This window comes from Hypanus sabinus, chromosome 18 (genome assembly GCF_030144855.1).
Source record: "Hypanus sabinus isolate sHypSab1 chromosome 18, sHypSab1.hap1, whole genome shotgun sequence".
Classification (NCBI taxonomy): Eukaryota; Metazoa; Chordata; class Chondrichthyes; order Myliobatiformes; family Dasyatidae; genus Hypanus; species Hypanus sabinus.
This window is the reverse complement of record NC_082723.1, coordinates 39805957-39826892: the sequence shown is the minus strand read 5'-3', so window position 1 is coordinate 39826892 and position 20936 is coordinate 39805957.

The following is a 20936-nucleotide window of genomic DNA, read 5'->3' as shown; positions in this document are numbered from 1 at the left end:
GACGGTAAACACTCCATTCGTACCGGACCAGGATCTGTAAAAACTCCGGTCATACCAGACCAGGGTCAGTGAACACTCCGGTCATATCAGACCAGGGACGGTAAACACTCCGGTCATATCAGACCAGGGAAGGTAAAAACTCCGGTCATACCAGACCAGGGTCAGTAAGCACTCCGGTCATACCAGACCAGGGACGGTAAACACTCCGGTCATAACAGACCAGGATCTGTAAACACTCCGGTCATAACAGACCAGGATCTGTAAACACTCCGGTCATAACAGACCAGGATCTGTAAACACTCCGGTCATAACAGACCAGGATCTGTAAACACTCCGGTCATAACAGACCAGGGACGGTAAACACTCCAGTCATACCAGACCAGGATCTGTAAACACTCCGGTCATAACAGACCAGGATCTGTAAACACTCCGGTCATAACAGACCAGGGACGGTAAACACTGCGGTCATGCCAGACCAGGGAAGGTAAACACTCCAGTCATACCAGACCAGGGAAGGTAAACACTCCAATCATACCAGACCAGGGTCAGTAAACACTCCGGTCATACCAGACAAGGGACGGTAAACATTCCGGTCATACCAGACCAGGGACAGTAAACACTCCGATAATACCAGACCAGGGAAGGTAAACACTCCGGTCATATCAGACCAGGGAAGGTAAAAACTCCGGTCATACCAGACCAGGGACGATGAACACTCCGGTCATAACAGACCAGGGACGGTAAACACTCCGGTCATATCAGACCAGGGACAGTAAACACTCCGGTCATACCAGACCAGGATCTGTAAACACTCCAGTCATACCAGACCAGGATCTGTACACACTCCAGTCATACCAGACCAGGGTCAGTAAACACTCCGGTCATACCAGACCAGGGACGGTAAACACTCCGGTCATACCAGACCAGGATCTGTAAACACTCCGGTCATATCAGACCAGGGAAGGTAAAAACTCCGGTCATACCAGACCAGGGTCAGTAAACACTCCGGTCATACCAGACCAGGGACGGTAAACACTCCGGTCATACCAGAACAGGAACGGTAAACACTCCGGTCATATCAGACCAGGGACGGTAAACACTCCGGTCGTATCAGACCAGGGACAGTAAACACTCCGGTCATACCAGACCAGGATCTGTAAACACTCCGGTCATACCAGACCAGGATCTGTAAACACTCCGGTCATACCAGACCAGGGTCAGTAAACACACCGGTCATACCAGACCAGGGACGGTAAACACTCCAGTCATACCAGACCAGGATCTGTAAACACTCCGGTCATAACAGACCAGGGAAGGTAAACACTCCAGTCATACCAGACCAGGGTCAGTAAACACTACGGTCATACCAGACAAGGGAAGGTAAACACTCCGGTCATATCAGACCAGGGTCAGTAAACACTCTGGTCATACCAGACCAGGGACAGTAAACACTCCGGTCATATCAGACCAGGGACGATAAACACTCTGGTCATATCAGACCAGTGACAGTAAACACTCCAGTCATACCAGACCCGGATCTGTAAACACTCCGGTCATACCAGACCAGGATCTGTAAACACTCCGGTCATACCAGACCAGGGTCAGTAAACACTCCGGTCATACCAGAACAGGGACGGAAAACACTCCAGTCATACCAGACCAGGGTCAGTAAACACTACGGTCATATCAGACCAGGATCTGTAAAAACTCTGGTCATAACAGACCAGGGAAGGTAAACACTCCAGTCATACCAGACCAGGGACGGTAAACACTCCGGTCATATCAGACCAGGGTCAGTAAACACTCCGGTCATACCAGACCAGGGACGGTAAACACTCCGGTCATATCAGACCAGGGACGGTAAACACTCCGGTCATACCAGACCAGGGACGGTAAACACTCCAGTCATACCAGACCAGGGTCAGTAAACACTACGGACATATCAGACCAGGATCTGTAAACACTCTGGTCATAACAGACCAGGGAAGGTAAACACTCCAGTCATAACAGACCAGGGACGGTAAACCCTCAGGTCATACCAGACCAGGGAAGGTAAAAACTCCGGTCATACCAGACCAGGGTCAGTGAACACTCCGGTCATATCAGACCAGGGACGGTAAACACTCCGGTCATATCAGACCAGGGAAGGTAAAAACTCCGGTCATACCAGACCAGGGTCAGTAAACACTCCGGTCATACCAGACCAGGGACGGTAAACACTCCGGTCATAACAGACCAGGATCTGTAAACACTCCGGTCATAACAGACCAGGATCTGTAAACACTCCGGTCATAACAGACCAGGATCTGTAAACACTCCGGTCATAACAGACCAGGATCTGTAAACACTCCGGTCATAACAGACCAGGGACGGTAAACCCTCCAGTCATACCAGACCAGGATCTGTAAACACTCCGGTCATAACAGACCAGGATCTGTAAACACTCCGGTCATAACAGACCAGGGACGGTAAACACTCCGGTCATGCCAGACCAGGGAAGGTAAACACTCCAGTCATACCAGACCAGGGAAGGTAAACACTCCAGTCATACCAGACCACGGTCAGTAAACACTCCGGTCATATCAGACAAGGGAAGGTAAACACTCTGGTCATACCAGACCAAGAACGGTAAACATTCCGGTCATATCAGACCAGGGACAGTAAACACTCCGATAACACCAGACCAGGGAAGGTAAACACTCCGGTCATATCAGAACAGGGAAGGTAAAAACTCCGGTCATACCAGACCAGGGACGGTAAACACTCCAGTCATAACAGACCAGGGACGGTAAACACTCCGGTCATATCAGACCAGGGACAGTAAACACTCCGGTCATACCAGACCAGGATCTGTAAACACTCCGGTCATACCAGACCAGGATCTGTAAACACTCCGGTCATACCAGACCAGGGTCAGTAAACACTCCAGTCATACCAGACCAGGGACGGTAAACACTCCAGTCATACCAGACCAGGATCTGTAAACACTCCGGTCATAACAGACGAGGGAAGGTAAACACTCCAGTCATACCAGACCAGGGTCAGTAAACACTACGGTCATATCAGACCAGGGACGGTAAACACTCCGGTCATATCAGACCAGGGAAGGTAAAAACTCCGGTCATACCAGACCAGGATCTGTAAACACTCCAGTCATACCAGACCAGGATCTGTACACACTCCGGTCATACCAGACCAGGGTCAGTAAACACTCCGGTCATACCGGACCAGGAACGGTAAACACTCCAGTCATACCAGACCAGGATCTGTAAACACTCCGGTCATAACAGACCAGGGAAGGTAAACACTCCAGTCATACCAGACCAGGGTCAGTAAACACTACGGTCATATCAGACCAGGGACGGTAAACACTCCGGTCATATCAGACCAGGGAAGGTAAAAACTCCGGTCATACCATACCAGGGTCAGTAAACACTCCGGTCATACCAGACCAGGGACGGTAAACACTCCGGTCATACCAGAACAGGATCTGTAAACACTCCGGTCATATCAGACCAGGGACAGTAAACACTCCGGTCATACCAGACCAGGATCTGTAAACACTCCGGTCATACCAGACCAGGATCTGTAAACACTCCGGTCATACCAGACCAGGGTCAGTAAACACACCGGTCATACCAGACCAGGGACGGTAAACACTCCAGTCATACCAGACCAGGATCTGTAAACACTCCGGTCATAACAGACCAGGGAAGGTAAACACTCCAGTCATACCAGACCAGGGTCAGTAAACACTACGGTCATACCAGACAAGGGAAGGTAAACACTACGGTCATATCAGACCAGGGACAGTAAACACTCCGATAACACCAGACCAGGGAAGGTAAACACTCCGGTCATATCAGAACAGGGAAGGTAAAAACTCCGGTCATACCAGACCAGGGACGGTAAACACTCCAGTCATAACAGACCAGGGACGGTAAACACTCCGGTCATATCAGACCAGGGACAGTAAACACTCCGGTCATACCAGACCAGGATCTGTAAACACTCCGGTCATACCAGACCAGGATCTGTAAACACTCCGGTCATACCAGACCAGGGTCAGTAAACACTCCAGTCATACCAGACCAGGGACGGTAAACACTCCAGTCATACCAGACCAGGATCTGTAAACACTCCGGTCATAACAGACGAGGGAAGGTAAACACTCCAGTCATACCAGACCAGGGTCAGTAAACACTACGGTCATATCAGACCAGGGACGGTAAACACTCCGGTCATATCAGACCAGGGAAGGTAAAAACTCCGGTCATACCAGACCAGGATCTGTAAACACTCCAGTCATACCAGACCAGGATCTGTACACACTCCGGTCATACCAGACCAGGGTCAGTAAACACTCCGGTCATACCGGACCAGGAACGGTAAACACTCCAGTCATACCAGACCAGGATCTGTAAACACTCCGGTCATAACAGACCAGGGAAGGTAAACACTCCAGTCATACCAGACCAGGGTCAGTAAACACTACGGTCATATCAGACCAGGGACGGTAAACACTCCGGTCATATCAGACCAGGGAAGGTAAAAACTCCGGTCATACCATACCAGGGTCAGTAAACACTCCGGTCATACCAGACCAGGGACGGTAAACACTCCGGTCATACCAGAACAGGATCTGTAAACACTCCGGTCATATCAGACCAGGGACAGTAAACACTCCGGTCATACCAGACCAGGATCTGTAAACACTCCGGTCATACCAGACCAGGATCTGTAAACACTCCGGTCATACCAGACCAGGGTCAGTAAACACACCGGTCATACCAGACCAGGGACGGTAAACACTCCAGTCATACCAGACCAGGATCTGTAAACACTCCGGTCATAACAGACCAGGGAAGGTAAACACTCCAGTCATACCAGACCAGGGTCAGTAAACACTACGGTCATACCAGACAAGGGAAGGTAAACACTACGGTCATATCAGACCAGGGTCAGTAAACACTCCGGTCATATCAGACCAGGGTCAGTAAACACTCCGGTCATACCAGACCAGGGACAGTAAACACTCCGGTCATATCAGACCAGGGACGATAAACACTCTGGTCATATCAGACCAGTGACAGTAAACACTCCAGTCATACCAGACCAGGATCTGTAAACACTCCGGTCATACCAGACCAGGATCTGTAAACACTCCGGTCATACCAGACCAGGGTCAGTAAACACTCCGGTCATACCAGAACAGGGACGGTAAACACTCCAGTCATACCAGACCAGGGTCAGTAAACACTACGGTCATATCAGACCAGGATCTGTAAACACTCTGGTCATAACAGACCAGGGAAGGTAAACACTCCAGTCATACCAGACCAGGGACGGTAAACACTCCGGTCATATTAGACCAGGGTCAGTAAACACTCCGGTCATACCAGAACAGGGACGGTAAACACTCCAGTCATACCAGACCAGGGTCAGTAAACACTACCGTCATATCAGACCAGGATCTGTAAACAATCTGGTCATAACAGACCAGGGAAGGTAAACACTCCAGTCATACCAGACCAGGGACGGTAAACACTCCGGTCATATCAGACCAGGGTCAGTAAACACTCCGGTCATACCAGACCAGGGACGGTAAACACTCCGGTCATATCAGACCAGGGACGGTAAACACTCCGGTCATATCAGACCAGGGACGGTAAACACTCCGGTCATACCAGACCAGGGACGGTAAACACTCCAGTCATACCAGACCAGGGTCAGTAAACACTACGGACATATCAGACCAGGATCTGTAAACACTCTGGTCATAACAGACCAGGGAAGGTAAACACTCCAGTCATAACAGACCAGGGACGGTAAACCCTCAGGTCATACCAGACCAGGGAAGGTAAAAACTCCGGTCATACCAGACCAGGGTCAGTGAACACTCCGGTCATATCAGACCAGGGACGGTAAACACTCCGGTCATATCAGACCAGGGAAGGTAAAAACTCCGGTCATACCAGACCAGGATCTGTAAACACTCCGGTCATAACAGACCAGGATCTGTAAACACTCCGGTCATAACAGACCAGGGAAGGTAAACACTCCAGTCATACCAGACCAGGGAAGGTAAACACTCCAGTCATACCAGACCAGGGTCAGTAAACACTCCGGTCATATCAGACAAGGGAAGGTAAACACTCCGGTCATACCAGACCAGGGACGGTAAACATTCCGGTCATACCAGACCAGGGACAGTAAACACTCCGATAACACCAGACCAGGGAAGGTAAACACTCCGGTCATATCAGAACAGGGAAGGTAAAAACTCCGGTCATACCAGACCAGGGACGGTAAACACTCCGGTCATAACAGACCAGGGACGGTAAACACTCCGGTCATAACAGACCAGGGACGGTAAACACTCCGGTCATATCAGACCAGGGACAGTAAACACTCCGGTCATACCAGACCAGGATCTGTAAACACTCCAGTCATACCGGACCAGGATCTGTACACACTCCGGTCATGCCAGACCAGGGTCAGTAAACACTCCGGTCATATCAGACCAGGGACGGTAAACACTCCGGTCATATCAGACCAGGGACAGTAAACACTCCGGTCATATCAGACCAGGGACGGTAAACACTCCGGTCATACCAGAACAGGGACGGTAAACACTCCGGTCATACCAGAACAGGGACGGTAAACACTCCGGTCATACCAGACAAGGGACGGTAAACACTCCGGTCATACCAGACCAGGGTCAGTAAGCACTCCGGTCATACCAGACCAGGGACGGTAAACACTCCGGTCATACCAGAACAGGAACGGTAAACACTCCGGTCATATCAAAACAGGGACGGTAAACACTCCGGTCATACCAGACCAGGATCTGTAAACACTCCGGTCATAACAGACCAGGGAAGGTAAACACTCCAGTCATACCAGACCAGGGAAGGTAAACACTCCAGTCATACCAGACCAGGGTCAGTAAACACTCCGGTCATATCAGACAAGGGAAGGTAAACACTCCGGTCATACCAGACCAGGGACGGTAAACATTCCGGTCATACCAGACCAGGGACAGTAAACACTCCGATAACACCAGACCAGGGAAGGTAAACACTCCGGTCATATCAGAACAGGGAAGGTAAAAACTCCGGTCATACCAGACCAGGGACGGTAAACACTCCGGTCATAACAGACCAGGGACGGTAAACACTCCGGTCATAACAGACCAGGGACGGTAAACACTCCGGTCATATCAGACCAGGGACAGTAAACACTCCGGTCATACCAGACCAGGATCTGTAAACACTCCAGTCATACCGGACCAGGATCTGTACACACTCCGGTCATGCCAGACCAGGGTCAGTAAACACTCCGGTCATATCAGACCAGGGACGGTAAACACTCCGGTCATATCAGACCAGGGACAGTAAACACTCCGGTCATATCAGACCAGGGACGGTAAACACTCCGGTCATACCAGAACAGGGACGGTAAACACTCCGGTCATACCAGAACAGGGACGGTAAACACTCCGGTCATGCCAGACAAGGGACGGTAAACACTCCGGTCATACCAGACCAGGGTCAGTAAGCACTCCGGTCATACCAGACCAGGGACGGTAAACACTCCGGTCATACCAGAACAGGAACGGTAAACACTCCGGTCATATCAAACCAGGGACGGTAAACACTCCGGTCATACCAGACCAGGGACGGTAAACACTCCGGTCATATCAGACCAGGGTCAGTAAACACTCCAGTCATATCAGACCTGGGTCAGTAAACACTCCAGTCATACCAGACCAGAGTCAGTAAACACTACGGACATATCAGACCAGGGACGGTAAACACTCCGGTCATACCAGACCAGGATCAGTAAACACTCCGGTCATATCAGACCAGGGTCAGTAAACACTCCAGTCATACCAGAACAGGAACGGTAAACACTCCGGTCATAACAGACAAGGGACGGTAAACCCTCAGGTCATACCAGACCAGGGAAGGTAAAAACTCCGGTCATACCAGAACAGGGTCTGTGAACACTCCGGTCATATCAGACCAGGGACGGTAAACTCTCCGGTCATACCAGACCAGGGTCAGTAAACACTCCATTCATACCAGACCAGGGACGGTAAACACTCCGGTCATACCAGACCAGGATCTGTAAACACTCCGGTCATAACAGACCAGGATCTGTAAACACTCCGGTCATAACAGAACAGGAACGGTAAACACTCCGGTCATGCCAGACCAGGGAAGGTAAACACTCCAGTCATACCAGACCAGGATCTGTAAACACTCCGGTCATAACAGACCAGGGAAGGTAAACACTCCAGTCATACCAGACCAGGGTCAGTAAACACTACGGTCATATCAGACCAGGGACGGTAAACACTCCGGTCATATCAGACCAGGGAAGGTAAAAACTCCGGTCATACCAGACCAGGGTCAGTAAACACTCCGGTCATACCAGACCAGGGACGGTAAACACTCCGGTCATACCAGACCAGGGACGGTAAACACTCCAGTCATATCAGACCAGGGTTAGTAAACACTCCAGTCATATCAGACCTGGGTCAGTAAACACTCCAGTCATACCAGACCAGAGTCAGTAAACACTACGGACATATCAGACCAGGGACGGTAAACACTCCGGTCATACCAGACCAGGATCAGTAAACACTCCGGTCATATCAGACCAGGGTCAGTAAACACTCCAGTCATACCAGAACAGGAACGGTAAACACTCCGGTCATAACAGACAAGGGACGGTAAACCCTCAGGTCATACCAGACCAGGGAAGGTAAAAACTCCGGTCATACAAGACCAGGGTCAGTGAACACTCCGGTCATATCAGACCAGGGACGGTAAACACTCCGGTCATATCAGACCAGGGAAGGTAAAAACTCCGGTCATACCAGACCAGGATCTGTAAACACTCCGGTCATAACAGACCAGGATCTGTAAACACTCCGGTCATAACAGAACAGGAACGGTAAACACTCCGGTCATGCCAGACCAGGGAAGGTAAACACTCCAGTCATACCAGACCAGGGAAGGTAAACACTCCAGTCATACCAGACCAGGGTCAGTAAACACTCCGGTCATATCAGACAAGGGAAGGTAAACACTCCGGTCATACCAGACCAGGTACGGTAAACATTCCGGTCATACCAGACCAGGGACAGTAAACACTACGGTCATACCAGACAAGGGAAGGTAAACACTCCGGTCATATCAGACCAGGGTCAGTAAACACTCCGGTCATACCAGACCAGGGACAGTAAACACTCCGGTCATACCAGACAAGGGACGGTAAACACACCGGTCATACCAGACCAGGGACGGTAAACACTCCGGTCATATCAGACCAGGGACAATAAACACTCTGGTCATATCAGACCAGTGACAGTAAACACTCCGGTCATACCAGACCAGGATCTGTAAACACTCCGGTCATACCAGACCAGGGTCAGTAAACACTCCGGTCATACCAGAACAGGGACGGTAAACACTCCAGTCATACCAGACCAGGGTCAGTAAACACTACGGTCTTATCAGACCAGGATCTGTAAACACTCTGGTCATAACAGACCAGGGAAGGTAAACACTCCAGTCATACCAGACCAGGGTCAGTAAACACTCCGGTCATACCAGACCAGGATCTGTAAACACTCCGGTCATAACAGACCAGGGAAGGTAAACACTCCAGTCATACCGGACCAGGGTCAGTAAACACTACGGTCATATCAGACCAGGGACGGTAAACACTCCGGTCATACCAGACCAGGGACGGTAAACACTCAGGTCATATCAGACCAGGGACGGTAAACACTCCGGTCATATCGGACCAGGGAAGGTAAAAACTCCGGTCATACCAGACCAGGGACGGTAAACACTCCGGTCATATCAGACCAGGGAAGGTAAAAACTCCGGTCATACCAGACCAGGGTCAGTAAACACTCCGGTCATACCAGACCAGGGACAGTAAACACTCCGGTCATATCAGACCAGGGAAGGTAAAAACTCCGGTCATACCAGACCAGGGTCAGTAAACACTCCGGTCATACCAGACCAGAGACGGTAAACACTCCGGTCATAACAGACCAGGATCTGTAAACACTCCGGTCATAACAGACCAGGATCTGTAAACACTCCGGTCATAACAGACCAGGGACGGTAAACACTCCGGTCATGCCAGACCAGGGAAGGTAAACACTCCAGTCATACCAGACCAGGGTCAGTAAACACTCCGGTCATATCAAACAAGGGAAGGTAAACACTCCGGTCATACCAGACCAGGGACGGTAAACATTCCGGTCATACCAGACCAGGGACAGTAAACACTCCGATAACACCAGACCAGGGAAGGTAAACACTCCGGTCATATCAGAACAGGGAAGGTAAAAACTCCGGTCATACCAGACCAGGGACGGTAAACACTCCGGTCATAACAGACCAGGGACGGTAAACACTCCGGTCATATCAGACCAGGGACAGTAAACACTCCGGTCATACCAGACCAGGATCTGTAAACACTCCAGTCATACCGGACCAGGATCTGTACACACTCCGGTCATGCCAGACCAGGGTCAGTAAACACTCCGGTCATACTAGACCAGGGACGGTAAACACTCCAGTCATACCAGACCAGGATCTGTAAACACTCCGGTCATAACAGACCAGGGAAGGTAAACACTCCAGTCATACCAGACCAGGGTCAGTAAACACTACGGTCATATCAGACCAGGGACGGTAAACACTCCGGTCATATCAGACCAGGGAAGGTAAAAACTCCGGTCATACCAGACCAGGGTCAGTAAACACTCCGGTCATACCAGACCAGGGACGGTAAACACTCCGGTCATACCAGACCAGGGACGGTAAACACTCCAGTCATATCAGACCAGGGTCAGTAAACACTCCAGTCATATCAGACCTGGGTCAGTAAACACTCCAGTCATACCAGACCAGAGTCAGTAAACACTACGGACATATCAGACCAGGGACGGTAAACACTCCGGTCATACCAGACCAGGATCAGTAAACACTCCGGTCATATCAGACCAGGGTCAGTAAACACTCCAGTCATACCAGAACAGGAACGGTAAACACTCCGGTCATAACAGACAAGGGACGGTAAACCCTCAGGTCATACCAGACCAGGGAAGGTAAAAACTCCGGTCATACCAGACCAGGGTCAGTGAACACTCCGGTCATATCAGACCAGGGACGGTAAACACTCCGGTCATATCAGACCAGGGAAGGTAAAAACTCCGGTCATACCAGACCAGGATCTGTAAACACTCCGGTCATAACAGACCAGGATCTGTAAACACTCCGGTCATAACAGAACAGGAACGGTAAACACTCCGGTCATGCCAGACCAGGGAAGGTAAACACTCCAGTCATACCAGACCAGGGAAGGTAAACACTCCAGTCATACCAGACCAGGGTCAGTAAACACTCCGGTCATATCAGACAAGGGAAGGTAAACACTCCGGTCATACCAGACCAGGTACGGTAAACATTCCGGTCATACCAGACCAGGGACAGTAAACACTACGGTCATACCAGACAAGGGAAGGTAAACACTCCGGTCATATCAGACCAGGGTCAGTAAACACTCCGGTCATACCAGACCAGGGACAGTAAACACTCCGGTCATACCAGACAAGGGACGGTAAACACACCGGTCATACCAGACCAGGGACGGTAAACACTCCGGTCATATCAGACCAGGGACAATAAACACTCTGGTCATATCAGACCAGTGACAGTAAACACTCCGGTCATACCAGACCAGGATCTGTAAACACTCCGGTCATACCAGACCAGGGTCAGTAAACACTCCGGTCATACCAGAACAGGGACGGTAAACACTCCAGTCATACCAGACCAGGGTCAGTAAACACTACGGTCTTATCAGACCAGGATCTGTAAACACTCTGGTCATAACAGACCAGGGAAGGTAAACACTCCAGTCATACCAGACCAGGGTCAGTAAACACTCCGGTCATACCAGACCAGGATCTGTAAACACTCCGGTCATAACAGACCAGGGAAGGTAAACACTCCAGTCATACCGGACCAGGGTCAGTAAACACTACGGTCATATCAGACCAGGGACGGTAAACACTCCGGTCATACCAGACCAGGGACGGTAAACACTCAGGTCATATCAGACCAGGGACGGTAAACACTCCGGTCATATCGGACCAGGGAAGGTAAAAACTCCGGTCATACCAGACCAGGGACGGTAAACACTCCGGTCATATCAGACCAGGGAAGGTAAAAACTCCGGTCATACCAGACCAGGGTCAGTAAACACTCCGGTCATACCAGACCAGGGACAGTAAACACTCCGGTCATATCAGACCAGGGAAGGTAAAAACTCCGGTCATACCAGACCAGGGTCAGTAAACACTCCGGTCATACCAGACCAGAGACGGTAAACACTCCGGTCATAACAGACCAGGATCTGTAAACACTCCGGTCATAACAGACCAGGATCTGTAAACACTCCGGTCATAACAGACCAGGGACGGTAAACACTCCAATCATACCAGACCAGGATCTGTAAACACTCCGGTCATAACAGACCAGGGACGGTAAACACTCCGGTCATGCCAGACCAGGGAAGGTAAACACTCCAGTCATACCAGACCAGGGTCAGTAAACACTCCGGTCATATCAGACAAGGGAAGGTAAACACTCCGGTCATACCAGACCAGGGACGGTAAACATTCCGGTCATACCAGACCAGGGTCAGTAAACACTCCGGTCATACCAGACCAGGGACGGTAAACACTCCGGTCATACCAGACCAGGGACGGTAAACACTCCAGTCATATCAGACCAGGGTCAGTAAACACTCCAGTCATATCAGACCTGGGTCAGTAAACACTCCAGTCATACCAGACCAGAGTCAGTAAACACTACGGACATATCAGACCAGGGACGGTAAACACTCCGGTCATACCAGACCAGGATCAGTAAACACTCCGGTCATATCAGACCAGGGTCAGTAAACACTCCAGTCATACCAGAACAGGAACGGTAAACACTCCGGTCATACCAGACCAGGATCAGTAAACACTCCGGTCATATCAGACCAGGGTCAGTAAACACTCCAGTCATACCAGAACAGGAACGGTAAACACTCCGGTCATGCCAGACCAGGGAAGGTAAACACTCCAGTCATACCAGACCAGGGTCAGTAAACACTCCGGTCATATCAGACCAGGGAAGGTAAAAACTCCGGTCATACCAGACCAGGGTCAGTAAACACTCCGGTCATACCAGACCAGGGACAGTAAACACTCCGGTCATATCAGACCAGGGAAGGTAAAAACTCCGGTCATACCAGACCAGGGTCAGTAAACACTCCGGTCATACCAGACCAGAGACGGTAAACACTCCGGTCATAACAGACCAGGATCTGTAAACACTCCGGTCATAACAGACCAGGATCTGTAAACACTCCGGTCATAACAGACCAGGGACGGTAAACACTCCAATCATACCAGACCAGGATCTGTAAACACTCCGGTCATAACAGACCAGGGACGGTAAACACTCCGGTCATGCCAGACCAGGGAAGGTAAACACTCCAGTCATACCAGACCAGGGTCAGTAAACACTCCGGTCATATCAGACAAGGGAAGGTAAACACTCCGGTCATACCAGACCAGGGACGGTAAACATTCCGGTCATACCAGACCAGGGTCAGTAAACACTCCGGTCATACCAGACCAGGGACGGTAAACACTCCGGTCATACCAGACCAGGGACGGTAAACACTCCAGTCATATCAGACCAGGGTCAGTAAACACTCCAGTCATATCAGACCTGGGTCAGTAAACACTCCAGTCATACCAGACCAGAGTCAGTAAACACTACGGACATATCAGACCAGGGACGGTAAACACTCCGGTCATACCAGACCAGGATCAGTAAACACTCCGGTCATATCAGACCAGGGTCAGTAAACACTCCAGTCATACCAGAACAGGAACGGTAAACACTCCGGTCATACCAGACCAGGATCAGTAAACACTCCGGTCATATCAGACCAGGGTCAGTAAACACTCCAGTCATACCAGAACAGGAACGGTAAACACTCCGGTCATGCCAGACCAGGGAAGGTAAACACTCCAGTCATACCAGACCAGGGTCAGTAAACACTCCGGTCATATCAGACAAGGGAAGGTAAACACTCCGGTCATACCAGACCAGGGACGGTAAACATTCCGGTCATACCAGACCAGGGACAGTAAACACTCCGATAACACCAGACCAGGGAAGGTAAACACTCCGGTCATATCAGAACAGGGAAGGTAAAAACTCCGGTCATACCAGACCAGGGACGGTAAACACTCCGGTCATAACAGACCAGGGACGGTAAACACTCCGGTCATATCAGACCAGGGACAGTAAACACTCCGGTCATACCAGACCAGGATCTGTAAACACTCCAGTCATACCGGACCAGGATCTGTACACACTCCGGTCATGCCAGACCAGGGTCAGTAAACACTCCGGTCATACCAGACCAGGGACGGTAAACACTCCAGTCATACCAGACCAGGATCTGTAAACACTCCGGTCATAACAGACCAGGGAAGGTAAACACTCCAGTCATACCAGACCAGGGTCAGTAAACACTACGGTCATATCAGACCAGGGACGGTAAACACTCCGGTCATATCAGACCAGGGAAGGTAAAAACTCCGGTCATACCAGACCAGGGTCAGTAAACACTCCGGTCATACCAGACCAGGGACGGTAAACACTCCGGCCATACCAGAACAGGAACGGTAAACACTCCGGTCATATCAGACCAGGGACGGTAAACACTCCGGTCATACCAGACCAGGGACGGTAAACACTCCAGTCATATCAGACCAGGGACGGTAAACACTCCGGTCATATCAGACCAGGGACAGTAAACACTCCGGTCATATCAGACCAGGGACGGTAAACACTCCGGTCATACCAGAACAGGGACGGTTAACACTCCGGTCATACCAGAACAGGGACGGTAAACACTCCGGTCATACCAGACAAGGGACTGTAAACACTCCGGTCATACCAGACCAGGGTCAGTAAGCACTCCGGTCATACCAGACCAGGGACGGTAAACACTCCGGTCATACCAGAACAGGAACGGTAAACACTCCAGTCATATCAGACGAGGGACGGTAAACACTCCGGTGATACCAGACCAGGGACGGTAAACTCTCCGGTCATATCAGACCAGGGTCAGTAAACACTCCAGTCATATCAGACCTGGGTCAGTAAACACTCCAGTCATACCAGACCAGAGTCAGTAAACACTACGGACATATCAGACCAGGGACGGTAAACACTCCGGTCATACCAGACCAGGATCAGTAAACACTCCGGTCATATCAGACCAGGGTCAGTAAACACTCCAGTCATACCAGAACAGGAACGGTAAACACTCCGGTCATAACAGACAAGGGACGGTAAACCCTCAGGTCATACCAGACCAGGGAAGGTAAAAACTCCGGTCATACCAGACCAGGGTCAGTGAACACTCCGGTCATATCAGACCAGGGACGGTAAACACTCCGGTCATATCAGACCAGGGAAGGTAAAAACTCCGGTCATACCAGACCAGGGTCAGTAAACACTCCGGTCATACCAGACCAGGGACGGTAAACACTCCGGTCATAACAGACCAGGATCTGTAAACACTCCGGTCATAACAGACCAGGATCTGTAAACACTCCGGTCATAACAGACCAGGATCTGTAAACACTCCGGTCATAACAGACCAGGGACGGTAAACACTCCGGTCATGCCAGACCAGGGAAGGTAAACACTCCAGTCATACCAGACCAGGGAAGGTAAACACTCCAGTCATACCAGACCAGGGTCAGTAAACACTCCGGTCATATCAGACAAGGGAAGGTAAACACTCCGGTCATATCAGACCAGGGTCAGTAAACACTCCGGTCATACCAGACCAGGGACAGTAAACACTCCGGTCATACCAGACAAGGGACGGTAAACACTCCGGTCATACCAGACCAGGGACGGTAAACACTCCGGTCATATCAGACCAGGGACAATAAACACTCTGGTCATATCAGACCAGTGACAGTAAACACTCCGGTCATACCAGACCAGGATCTGTAAACACTCCGGTCATACCAGACCAGGGTCAGTAAACACTCCGGTCATACCAGAACAGGGACGGTAAACACTCCAGTCATACCAGACCAGGGTCAGTAAACACTACGGTCTTATCAGACCAGGATCTGTAAACACTCTGGTCATAACAGACCAGGGAAGGTAAACACTCCAGTCATACCAGACCAGGGTCAGTAAACACTCCGGTCATACCAGACCAGGATCTGTAAACACTCCGGTCATAACAGACCAGGGAAGGTAAACACTCCAGTCATACCGGACCAGGGTCAGTAAACACTACGGTCATATCAGACCAGGGACGGTAAACACTCCGGTCATACCAGACCAGGGACGGTAAACACTCAGGTCATATCAGACCAGGGACGGTAAACACTCCGGTCATATCGGACCAGGGAAGGTAAAAACTCCGGTCATACCAGACCAGGGACGGTAAACACTCCGGTCATATCAGACCAGGGAAGGTAAAAACTCCGGTCATACCAGACCAGGGTCAGTAAACACTCCGGTCATACCAGACCAGGGACAGTAAACACTCCGGTCATATCAGACCAGGGTCAGTAAACACTCCGGTCATACCAGAACAGGAACGGTAAACACTCCGGTCATACCAGACCAGGGACGGTAAACACTCCGGTCATACCAGACAAGGGACGGTAAACACTCTAGTCATACCAGACCAGGGACAGTAAACACTCCGGTCATATCAGACCAGGGTCAGTAAACACTCCAGTCATACCAGACCAGGGTCAGTAAACACTCCGGTCATATCAGACCAGGGTCAGTAAACACTCCGGTCATACCAGACCAGGGACGGTAAACACTCCGGTCATACCAGACCAGGATCTGTAAACACTCTGGTCATAACATACCAGGATCAGTAAACACTCCGGTCATATCAGACCAGGGAAGGTAAAAACTCCGGTCATACCAGACCAGGGACGGTAAACACTCCGATCATATCAGACCAGGGTCAGTAAACACTCCGGTCATACCAGACCAGGGACGGTAAACACTCCGGTCATATCAGACCAGGGACGGTAAACACTCCGGTCATACCAGACCAGGGACGGTAAACACTCCATTCGTACCAGACCAGGATCTGTAAACACTCCGGTCATAACAGACCAGGATCTGTAAACACTCCGGTCATAACAGACCAGGGACGGTAAACACTCCGGTCATACCAGACCAGGGACGGTAAACACTCCATTCGTACCAGACCAGGATCTGTAAACACTCCGGTCATAACAGACCAGGATCTGTAAACACTCCGGTCATAACAGACCAGGGACGGTAAACCCTCAGGTCATACCAGTCCAGGGAAGGTAAAAACTCCGGTCATACCAGTCCATGGTCAGTAAACACTCCGGTCATACCAGACCAGGGACGGTAAACACTCCGGTCATACCAGACCAGGATCTGTAAACACTCTGGTCATAACATACCAGGATCAGTAAACACTCCGGTCATATCAGACCAGGGAAGGTAAAAACTCCGGTCATACCAGACCAGGGACGGTAAACACTCCGGTCATATCAGACCAGGGTCAGTAAACACTCCGGTCATACCAGACCAGGGACGGTAAACACTCCGGTCATACCAGACCAGGGACGGTAAACACTCCATTCGTACCAGACCAGGATCTGTAAACACTCCGGTCATAACAGACCAGGATCTGTAAACACTCCGGTCATAACAGACCAGGGAAGGTAAACCCTCAGGTCATACCAGACCAGGGAAGGTAAAAACTCCGGTCATACAAGACCATGGTCAGTGAACACTCCGGTCATATCAGACCAGGGACGGTAAACACTCCGGTCATATCAGACCAGGGAAGGTAAAAACTCCGGTCATACCAGACCAGGGTCAGTAAACACTCCGGTCATACCAGATCAGGGACGGTAAACACTCCGGTCATAACAGACCAGGATCTGTAAACACTCCGGTCATAACAGACCAGGATCTGTAAACACTCCGGTCATAACAGACCAGGATCTGTAAACACTCCGGTCATAACAGACCAGGATCTGTAAACACTCCGGTCATAACAGACCAGGGACGGTAAACACTCCAGTCATACCAGACCAGGATCTGTAAACACTCCGGTCATAACAGACCAGGATCTGTAAACACTCCGGTCATAACAGACCAGGGACGGTAAACACTCCGGTCATGCCAGACCAGGGAAGGTAAACACTCCAGTCATACCAGACCAGGGAAGGTAAACACTCCAGTCATACCAGACCAGGGAAGGTAAACACTCCAGTCATACCAGACCAGGGTCAGTAAACACTCCGGTCATATCAGACAAGGGAAGGTAAACACTCCGGTCATACCAGACCAGGGACAGTAAACACTCCGATAATACCAGACCAGGGAAGGTAAACACTCCGGTCATATCAGACCAGGGAAGGTAAAAACTCCGGTCATACCAGACCAGGGACGATGAACACTCCGGTCATAACAGACCAGGGATGGTAAACACTCCGGTCATATCAGACCAGGGACAGTAAACACTCCGGTCATACCAGACCAGGATCTGTAAACACTCCAGTCATACCAGACCAGGATCTGTACACACTCCGGTCATACCAGACCAGGGTCAGTAAACACTCCGGTCATACCAGACCAGGGACGGTAAACACTCCAGTCATACCAGACCAGGATCTGTAAACACTCCGGTCATAACAGACCAGGGACGGTAAACACTCCGGTCATATCAGACCAGGGAAGGTAAAAACTCCGGTCATACCAGACCAGGGTCAGTAAACACTCCGGTCATACCAGACCAGGGACGGTAAACACTCCGGTCATACCAGAACAGGAACGGTAAACACTCCGGTCATATCAGACCAGGGACGGTAAACACTCCGGTCATACCAGACCAGGGACGGTAAACACTCCGGTCATATCAGACCAGGGACGGTAAACGCTCCGGTCATATCAGACCAGGGACAGTAAACACTCCGGTCATATCAGACCAGGGACGGTAAACACTCCGGTCATACCAGAACAGGGACGGTAAACACTCCGGTCATACCAGAACAGGAACGGTAAACACTCCGGTCATACCAGACAAGGGACGGTAAACACTCCGGTCATACCAGACCAGGGTCAGTAAACACTCCGGTCATACCAGACCAGGGACGGTAAACACTCCGGTCATACCAGAACAGGGACGGTAAACACTCCGGTCATACCAGACAAGGGACGGTAAACACTCCGGTCATACCAGACAAGGGATGGTAAACACTCCAGTCATACCAGACCAGGGTCAGTAAACACTACGGACATATCAGACCAGGGACGGTAAACACTCCGGTCATACCAGACCAGGGTCAGTAAACACTCCGGTCATATCAGACCAGGGTCAGTAAACACTCCAGTCATACCAGACCAGGGTCAGTAAACACTACGGTCATATCAGACCAGGGTCAGTAAACACTCCGGTCATACCAGACCATGGACGGTAAACACTCCGGTCATACCAGACCAGGGACGGTAAACACTCCGGTCATATCAGACCAGGGAAGGTAAAAACTCCGGTCATACCAGAACAGGAACGGTAAACACTCCGGTCATATCAGACCAGGGACAGTAAACACTCCGGTCAAAACAGACCAGGATCTGTAAACACTCCGGTCATACCAGACCAGGATCTGTAAACACTCCGGTCATACCAGACCAGGGTCAGTAAACACTCCGGTCATACCAGACCAGGGACGGTAAACACTCCGGTCATATCAGACCAGGGACAGTAAACACTCCGGTCATATCAGACCAGGGACGGTAAACACTCCGGTCATACCAGAACAGGGACGGTAAACACTCTGGTCATACCAGAACAGGGACGGTAAACACTCCGGTCATACCAGACAAGGGACGGTAAACACTCCGGTCATATCAGACCAGGGTCAGTAAACACTCCAGTCATATCAGACCAGGGTCAGTAAACACTCCGGTCATACCAGACCAGGGACGGTAAACACTCCGGTCATACCAGAACAGGGACGGTAAACACTCCGGTCATACCAGACAAGGGACGGTAAACACTCCGGTCATATCAGACCAGGGACGGTAAACACTCCGGTCATATCAGACCAGGGAAGGTAAACACTCCAGTCATACCAGACCAGGGTCAGTAAACACTACGGACATATCAGACCAGGGACGGTAAACACTCCGGTCATACCAGACCAGGGTCAGTAAACACTCCGGTCATATCAGACCAGGGTCAGTAAACACTCCAGTCATACCAGACCAGGGTCAGTAAACACTACGGTCATATCAGACCAGGGTCAGTAAACACTCCGGTCATACCAGACCAGGGACGGTAAACACTCCGGTCATACCAGACCAGGGACGGTAAACACTCCGGTCATATCAGACCAGGGAAGGTAAACACTCCGGTCATATCAGACCAGGGAAGGTAAAAACTCCGGTCATACCAGAACAGGAACGGTAAACACTCCGGTCATACCAGACCAGGGACGGTAAACACTCCAGTCATACCAGACCAGGATCTGTAAACACTCCGGTCATAACAGACCAGGATCAGTAAACACTCCGGTCATATCAGACCAGGGACGGTAAACACACCGGTCATACCAGACAAGGGACGGTAAACACTATGGTCATACCAGACAAGGGAAGGTAAACACTCCAGTCATATCAGACCAGGGTCAGTAAACACTCCGGTCATACCAGACCAGGGACAGTAAACACTCCGGTCATACCAGACAAGGGACGGTAAACACTCCGGTCATACCAGACCAGGGACGGTAA